This window comes from Oryctolagus cuniculus, chromosome 8 (assembly GCF_964237555.1).
Source record: "Oryctolagus cuniculus chromosome 8, mOryCun1.1, whole genome shotgun sequence".
Taxonomy (NCBI): Eukaryota; Metazoa; Chordata; class Mammalia; order Lagomorpha; family Leporidae; genus Oryctolagus; species Oryctolagus cuniculus.
Window position 1 is genome coordinate 115090246 of NC_091439.1, and position 9017 is coordinate 115099262.

The 9017-nt window shown below is 43.4% G+C and overlaps 1 long non-coding RNA gene across 1 annotated transcript; it reads right to left on the reverse strand.

The window, feature by feature from the left end:
• Positions 1-2794: 2794 nt before the first annotated feature.
• LOC127487374 (uncharacterized) lies at positions 2795-6227 on the reverse strand. The gene is made up of 3 exons (XR_007914200.2): positions 6128-6227; positions 4341-4410; positions 2795-3996 (listed from the first exon to the last, which is right to left on the reverse strand). It is a non-coding gene; the product is annotated as an uncharacterized lncRNA (long non-coding RNA).
• Positions 6228-9017: the final 2790 nt, after the last annotated feature.

The following is a 9017-nucleotide window of genomic DNA, read 5'->3' on the forward strand; positions in this document are numbered from 1 at the left end:
CTATTTGTTATATCTGTAGCTGTCAGAGGCTAAATTTTCTTGATTGTCCTTGTCTTTATGCCCCAATTATAATTGGATTTCCCTAGAAGCTCCTTCTTAAATAGAGGCCAGGCCTGGCAGTCCCTGGCACCGCAGGTCCCTGCCATCAGTGATGTGGCACTGTGTGGATGCAGAACAGCCACTCTACCTTTCCACGGAAGCCAGTCCACTAGTGGGCATTAGTGGGCCGTGTCTCTGTGCTGTGACGAACACAAATGCTCCTCACCTTCCCCCGGGTTGGTGAGACAGGAGGACTGGAGAGGCCTGGAGCTGTCCACTTCTGTCCCCTGGGATTGTTTGGCTTCGATGAAACTCAGGCTGGTTAAACAGCTTCCCTTGAAGGCAGACCTTGACCGGTGATGAAACAATCCTGCCCTGGGTGTGTAAACAGGGTGGCTTTCCTGCCCTACCTTCTGTCCACGAGGGGATTTGTCTCTGGTGCACTCCTGTCATAAGGCACGCTTATGCTTTTATTCTCCCAGGACGGCCTGTACTAAACTTTCAGCAATAAGCAGTCGCCTTTAAGCTTCACTAATCATCTTCTATCTGTCTTCTCCGGGTCAGCTGTGGTTCCCTGGACCCACCCCTCTGTCTCTCCTCTCTTCATGGCACTGGTTTGCTCTGCGCCCTCATTTATCTGATGAATGTATGAAGATTTGCCAATCTTCATTTTGTTTCAGTTTTGTTGGGGGGTGGATATTGCACGAAAGTGAGGACTACTAAGTTGTTCATATTTCAGATCAGATGTTGGAAATCCAGAACAATGCTATTTGAGGCTGACTCATATTTAATTCTCTTCGTCTTGCTGCTACCACACTAGACATGGCAAGTGACAGGCCGAGGAGCCGATTTCCACTGTGCAGGAGTCACAGGCACTAGGGAGCACCTGCAACGCTGGGTGCTGTTTCCTCAAGGGTCTGCCACAAAGCGGGGAGCTGGTGCCCTTTCGTCGGTGAGTGGACACACTGGGCCTGAGTCGCCCAGCAGGGCTGCCGCCTCATCCGTGGTTACCTGAGCCACCTGGATGAGCAGACAGTCCTCTGTGTGATGCTCAAATCCTAGAGTTTCTGAAGCAGGGACTCTGATCCTTAGTGGGCCTTAGGACTACCTGGAGATATGAAAATCCTGGTCCCTCCACCACAGCTGATTAAATTAAATGTACAGAATAGAGTCTCTGGTGAATGCAGCCAAGATGTCAGTGCGTTTTAAATCTCACACGTGTTCAATATTCAGTGAACGGTAACAGCTGCCTTTCCAAAACATCCCGGGAACAAGCTGAATCAGAGTGAGGGGTCACCAAGGTTTAAACTGTGCTGCTTCAGCAGCTGGCAGCATGTGCATTTACTCCATCCCCAGGGACATGCCAGTGCTCTCAAGGGACACACAAACACGACACAACCAGACCCTCGATATCACCTCCCTGGTTTTGTTTTTGTCCTCTTAGATGCACATGACAGGTTTGCATCCCTCAACCGCAGGCAGAAGATCAAACCTGGAACCAGTTAGTGAAGGGGTGCCGATTTCAGTAGCACTGGTTGGCAAATTTTTTTTTTCTTACTTATATACTTAACAAATTCCATATCTTTCTCACGATGTACGGTTGTTTTAAAATTTTATTAATATAAAGAGACAGATTTCATGTATCTCATAGGTTTAATTATGAGGAGATAACCATATGTCCCTCCCCCCTTCACTCTCCCTCCCTCAATCCCCCTACTTCCTTTCTTTCTTTTTTCTTTAATTTTTACAAACCATAATTTATGCTTAATGAAATAAGCCAGTCCCAAAAAGACAAACATCATATGTTTTATCTGATATGTGTCAGTTATAGGAATGAAAGGGACATCTGTTATTTGATTGTTGCTTTTGGCCCTTGTTTATACTCCTATGGAACTATGATTCCATAGTCTTTCTACTTTTTACTTGTTGAACATTATGGTTAGTGGTGCATTAAGCCTGTGATTATAGAGTGTATTAAAATTATGTTTTTCAACAGAATTTTTTTAAAAAATGTATTTTATTTTTATTCATTTGCAAGTGAAAGAGGGGAGAGGAGAGAGAGAGAGAGAGAGAAATGGAAACATAGAGATCTTCCATCCGCTGTTTACTCCCAAAATGCTTGCAACAATCAAGATTGGATCAGGCAGAAGCCAGGGACCAGAGTTGAGTTGGGAATCTCCCATGTGGACAATAGGGACCCAAGTCCTTGAGCTGTCAGCCCCTGCCTCTAACAGTGTACATTAGCAGGAAGTTGGAATCATCCCTCGGTTCTTCTAACTTAAGAACATAAATCATAATAAATTGTAGATCCTTAGAATTATCATGATGCCAGGCCAGACCTAAATGATCTCGGAGTCCTGCCCAGATTATTTTAAAGGTCATAGAAAATAAGCACTTTCCAAAATGCTTCCTCTGCTGGGTGCCAGCTTTTGTCATCTTAACATCCAGAGTTGATTTTGTCAAACGCAGCATCTACTCCTGTGTAGTTAATGCCATTCCTGTCTTATTTTCTGCTGAGGTTCCAAAGCAAAAGCCATCCTGCACCCTTTCTGACAATGATGCACAAAGCATATTAATATGCATCCAACCCCCAAAAAAGGGCTTTCTAGTTGATGAATATGGTAGGTGCTAGGTTAAAGAAATACTTAAACAGGGCTATTTATCAATGCAACTTTTAAAAGATACAACATATTAATAGGCATTGTGAACCACTGACAGTCGCATAGTATTATCACTCAAGGGTATTCCACTCTGGAATCAATGACTGTTTCAAAATGTGACAAACACATGAACACTTTGTTTGGCAGCAGAGATATTTCCTTCACTCAGCCACAAGTATAGGTTGCATTGAAATGAATAGCAGAGAATCAAAGTCAAGAGCAAGTGAGAGGGCCAGACACCTAACCTGCTCTCAGTACATGTAGAGGTTCATAGCAAAGGTAGAGAAGAGCCGCTACACATGGATCAGGGTGGATGGGGCCACAGGCCCCTGAGGAGACACAGGGACTGCTCACAAACCCATGAATCATGCAATCTCCCTTCCTGAAGGTTTTTTTTTCTCCCTCAACAGCTGTCTTCTTCCAGGAAGCTGATAGCCTGGCTTTTTCAACTCTTCTCCAGTGGCATGTGAACAAATCAATCCAGAAAGGAACTACTGCACTCCCAGGCAATATGGAATCCATGGCTCATAAAACCACTAGTGTCCACTACTCACCTGTGTGTTCACAAGTTGAAAATGAGTCTACTTTATTGCAAAATCTTATCAAGTCCTTAGTACAAACTTGTATGAGTCAGAAAAACTTCCCAGGATCATGGACTACATTTAAAGGAAATTCTTCAGCAGCTGTTTCAAAGTTCAGTAACATGCTGAATAGGCTGAGCAATAATCAGACCAACTGCATAAATAACTATGACAAAATGCTACCTTAATGCATCTTATTTATATACAAAAATGTAAATGATAAACAGTGCATTTTATAATCAGTGGATTAAGCTCAGAACATTATTAGATGTGATTAGAAATTCAATAATTTAGTAGATGAAAATGAGCTAAAAGCAGGTATAATTTCTGGGGATAATATACGGAGTATCTGGAAATTCTTGATTTAATGAGAAAGGAAGCTGTCCTTTGGATTTTGTTGTGCAGGTGAGAATTTAATGAGATGGAGAGTGAGGTCTAGCTCATGAGGTTGTTGAAGTAGTTTTCTTTCTGCATATGATAATAACTCCTTCTTTCTGCATTGTATGTAAGATTGAAATTAGGAGGATTAAGATGTCTGTGATTTTAAGAATTTTTTGGGAGTAATAGTTTGGGTGGTGATGACTGTGCCATCGTGCGGCTAAGCAGAGTCCCCACAGCTCTGGACCATCCTACATTCTTGGAGTTGCCTTCAGTCTGCCAGCCTCATTCACAGCACAGAGCTGAGCTGTTTCGGGTCCTTCTCATGTAGCTCCATCCTGTGGATCAGATAGGGCCCTTGTCAGGGGATATGTGGTGAGACTGTCCTGAGACTACCCTACCAACGAGAATGCCCATAGTGAACACTGCAAACTGATAAGAGAATTCTGATTGAAGCGTGCAGCCTGTGCACATCTCCCTGCATGTCCATGGAAGAGGTCAGGTGCTGAAATACACAGCCCATGTGCTTAACCTCAAGATTAGCATGGAAGAGGTCAGGTGTGGAAATATACAGCCCATGTGCTTAACCTCAAGATTAGCATGGAAGAGGTCAGGTGTAGAAATATACAGCCCATGTGCTTAACCTCAAGATTAGCAAAGGGCTGATCTTTACAGAACTAACCTGAGTGGTCCTTCATGTTCAGAAACAACATCTGTCATTTTTATTTTTTGCTTGTTTGCTTTATCTTGACCTGCAGAAAACAAAAACAACAGCAGCAAAAAATGGCTTCTTTCAGTTCCTTCCTTCCTTAGTTTGCTGAAAGTTGAGTGTGCATCAATATGTCCATGAATGAACATGCACACATACAAACACACACGCACGGACACCCACACATGCTCACTAATGCATACATTCAAGTGTTTCTTGAATTATTTTTGTAATTTGCAGGTGCAATGTATGTTATTAAAAAGGGCAGACATTTTGACACGGCAAGTTACTATGCAGCTCGGGATGCTCTTCTCCCATATCAGAGTGTCGGTTTGTGCCCTGACTATTCACTTCTGATCCAGCTTCCTGCTGATGCATTGGGAAGCAGCAGAAGATGCTTCCAGTGCTTGGCTTGTCGCACTCAAGTGGGAGACCCAGTTGGAGCTCTCAATCTGGCCCATCGTTGGCTGTTGTAATCATCTGGGGAAGGAACCCACGGATGAACGATTTCTCTCTCTCCTGCCCCTGTGTGTGTGTGTGAATCGAGAGATTGTTTTATAATATATTATATATCATATATAATTTTCCCTTGCTCTGCCTTTCCAGTGAATGAGAAAAATAATAAACATTTAAAACATGTTTGTCCTTGCTTTTGTTTTGCTTGCATCCTAGATGGCATAATTTAAGGTTAATGTGAAGGGAGGGTAAGAATGAATATATTTTGACAAATGACGAGGCTGCAACATAATAATCTGTTACCCAAGCTGCTTCTGCCACATGCAATCATGAGTGAGAGGCAAGAGGAAGCAAGGGATTGCTTTTTAAGGAAATTGAATTATATCGTGAAGCAAGGGAATGCTTTTTAAGGAAGTTAAATTATTATCGTGAGATCATTTCAAAAGTGTGACTGAAAGGGCATGAGTGCGACATGAGTATTCTTCAGAGTTCAGGGATTCCTCGGTGATCCTGGGTGAAATCAATCCTGGTGATGTGCTTGTCTGGTGTCTAAACTCCCATCCTGCTAGTGTCAGGAAATAAACTCCTTTGGAGCAAAGAGCCTTGATGGCAGCCCCGGAGCAGCTGAGCAGGCTGTGACTCAAAGCTTTGTAAGGTGATTCAGTCCTTCGCTGTACCACCCAGTGCTCTCCAGAGCTGGATGTAATGTTCCCTTCCGTGTTGTAAGATTTTTCTGTGATAATTAAGACAGCAAGCAGCACAACATTTTTAGGCATCTGCCCATACAAATAGCTCTTGATGTGATGACTGTGGATGTCCTGAGGTTCTGAACATTTTCTCAGTGGGCCAAATGTCAAGATGCCGCATATCAAAGTTCTAAATTCATTGGAACAAAAGGAGGAGCAAACGGCAACATTTGCAACTGAGAAAGGGGGATCAGGTACACAGGGAGCATGCTGACAGATGAAGGATGCAGGTTGTTGCATTTGTTTTGTTGGGTTTAATGGCATTTCACCATAACTAAATAGTTAATAATTTTGGGTTTACCTCTTCTGAAGTCTCTGAATTTAAGCCATGGAGATCAAGATTCCTTTCCTGTGGCATTTTGCATTTTTCTGCTCCATGTTATTTATGCAGGAGCCAATGGATACTTAACCTTTGAGAAACCTACATTAAATCAATATTGCATTAGGATTTGAATGCCATTAGTGCAACGGCCACATGGTCAGATATTTTCTCCATTAAGAAAGTTGGGCATCTGTAAATAAGGATCAGATAATTAACAGTGAATAGCAGCTACTCACATTTTGGCTACACAGCATTATCTCATTCCATTCAGAACTGGACATCATTGTCTAGCAGGTAAGAGAGGTAAGCCCGCATCCCGTACACCGCACAGCAACAGGGCTCTCCTGGTGACCTCATACAGGTTTCCATGGCAGCAAATTCATCCGGAAATAGCACAGTACTTTGATTTATAGTTAGTCAAAGACACTCTCCTGAATTACACACATTAAAAGGCTAATTTCAAAAGAAATTCTGAGGTTGAGAGTTTTGCAATGCAAGATTATAAGTCACATGGTATTTATATGTTTAATGATTATGCATTTCTATTTCTGAAGTTGAAGGAGCACATTTATCAGTCCAATGCTTAGTGATTAGAATGATTACAGGGAAGGTGAGTAATAGCACCAGCATGGAGGAATACTGCTCTGCACTGCCCCTGGTTGTACTGCTGCCCAGCCCCATGTGTCTGAGTCAGCTGGAGTGGTCATAAGCATAAAAATAAACAGCAGACACTTATTTTCTGAGGGGGTCCTGGAGACTTGAAGTCCACATCAACACATCATCAGATGCAGTTTTTGGTGAGGGTGCTCATCCTAGTCCAAAGATGGCCCCTCTAGTCGTGTGCTCATGGTGTCCTCCCATGGGATGGGGGGCGGGTGAGAAAAAGAGAGAGAGAGGGAGAGAGAGAAAGAGAGATGGAGAGAGAGAGAGATAGAGAGAGAGAGAGAGAGAGAGGGATAGAGAGAGAATGAGATATACAGAGATGTAGAAGAGAGAAAGGAATAAAGAGAGAGAAAGCTCTGTTGCCTCTCATTACAAAGACATTGACTGTATTGGGTTAGGGAACCACCTTCTTGACCTCAGTTAACCTGAATTACTTCTTCAGAGGACAGTCCCTCAAACAGAGCCACAGTGGGAGCTGGAGCTTGGACTGAGGTGACACACATGGAGACCATAACCCTGTGAGTCATTAGCCCCACCTCCCCAAGGCCCTGTCGTCCTCACTGTCCATCTCTTAAAGGCAGGAGATTAGAATCACCTGAGACCAGGTGTCCTTTCTGGAGCTCTTGGCATCTGGTCTCATGATGGGTAATTTTATTGACCAAAGTCACTTTCACTTTCAGCAAAACAGTAATAAATAAGGAGGAAGTCTATTTTTTAAAAAAAAAGCCTTGCAAATGTTAAAAAAAAAAAAACTCTTTTTCCTTCTGGATCATTTAGAGGAGGGATCAGAAAGTGGGAGTTCTTGTCTGCTCCAATTGAAGAGTTTACATATCTGGTGCGAGGTGCAGCTACGGGCTGGAAACCACAACCCTTCACCTGCCCTCCTCCCGGGCTCTCAGCCGCCTTGTGCAGGGGCCTCAGTCATCATGGACCACCTCGACTGGCCTCCTTTCTTTGGGAAAGAGAGAGAAAGAGGCACCTTCTATCCATGATTGCAGCCGGCAGGAATTTTAGGGCTATCTGTGCATTTATTTCAGATGAAAACCAGCTCCATCAAAATGACAAGCAACTCAGATAAACCTCACAAGTGGTACCTAGTGCCCAGGAGCATGCTGCTGCAGCTTCTGTGTTTGCTCCTGCGTCTTCCTCATTAGGCCTAACATGCCACACACGGAAGACTAAGCCACTAAGGTTTTGCACCAAAGCTGATTACTTCTTCAAGATTTTGCCTTTTTTTTTATTTCTTCAAATCTTCATATATTGATGCTGTATTTATCTTTAATTCTCAGAAAATAAGACCATAATCCTTACAAATCATCAATGTATTAGGAAAAATTGACCATGAACCAATGGAATTTCTACAAGCTAATGATTGTATGCTATATGTATGAGCTAATTTGAATCAAAGAAACACAAATTATAGCTAGACTGACTCTATTTCGGGAGAAAGCAAGACATTAAAAAGAAAAAATGCCAGCAACATCATGAAATGGAGATCATTCATTAACTTATGAATGTCATCTGTGACACATATAGCCACTCTCTCAGATGTAAGGACACACACAAGCACACACATGCACACACCACACATACCTGCATCCACGTTTCTTGCCCCAGTGACACAACCTGAACTTCTCCCAATATGAACACTTGTGCCCAAACCCCTCTCCCTCCTTGCTTTTTAAAAAATCTTGCCTTTCTCTAAGCTCTGCATACCCACATGAACCCAGTTCCCTCCAAGGGGCCAGTTCCCACACAACCTCTGAAAGAGGGGTCGCTTACAAAGCCTTCCACTGAGCTTCTCCTTGGTAGAAGGTGAAGATGGATTTTAGCTTGGAGCTCAAAGCTTCAGAAAGCAAAATGCAGATGCACATGTGTAAAGACGTTGGATTCTGACTTGGGGAGTTTGACTTTGTATGAATTTAAATGACAAGACAGAGCCAACGATTTAGAATTACTGTGGGGATTTTCCAGAAATAAACAGAGCTGCTTTTACTTCCAGCACCAGCAAATGCATGAAGAGGCTGTGTCAGTCACTGCCAGTGGGGTGGGGATGGAGCCTGAAGAAGCCTAGAGATGAAGCACCCTGAGTGGTCCCTGGATGGGGGGCAAAACCAGAGACCCAGGCAGGGACAAGAACAATGCCTTTGTGTGTCCTTGGCTCCTGGCCTGGGAGGCGGGTTGCTCTCCCACTGCATGTCCCTGTGTTTCAAACCAGTGTTGTAAAGCCTGCGCTGTGGGGATATTCCCCACATCCCTCCTCCCGCTAATGTACCCTGATCCTGCTGCTGAAAGATAGGCATGGGTTTCCCCATCTTCAATTCCTTTTGCTTCCTCCCTTCGCCACTCGCACAACTTCCTGCCTTCCTTGGTAAGTGGGACTCCAACATTCCATGGGAATTTTATTTTGGTTCCACACCTACTTTCAAGGTTAGCATGTAAGACTACTTATCAATAAGCTCA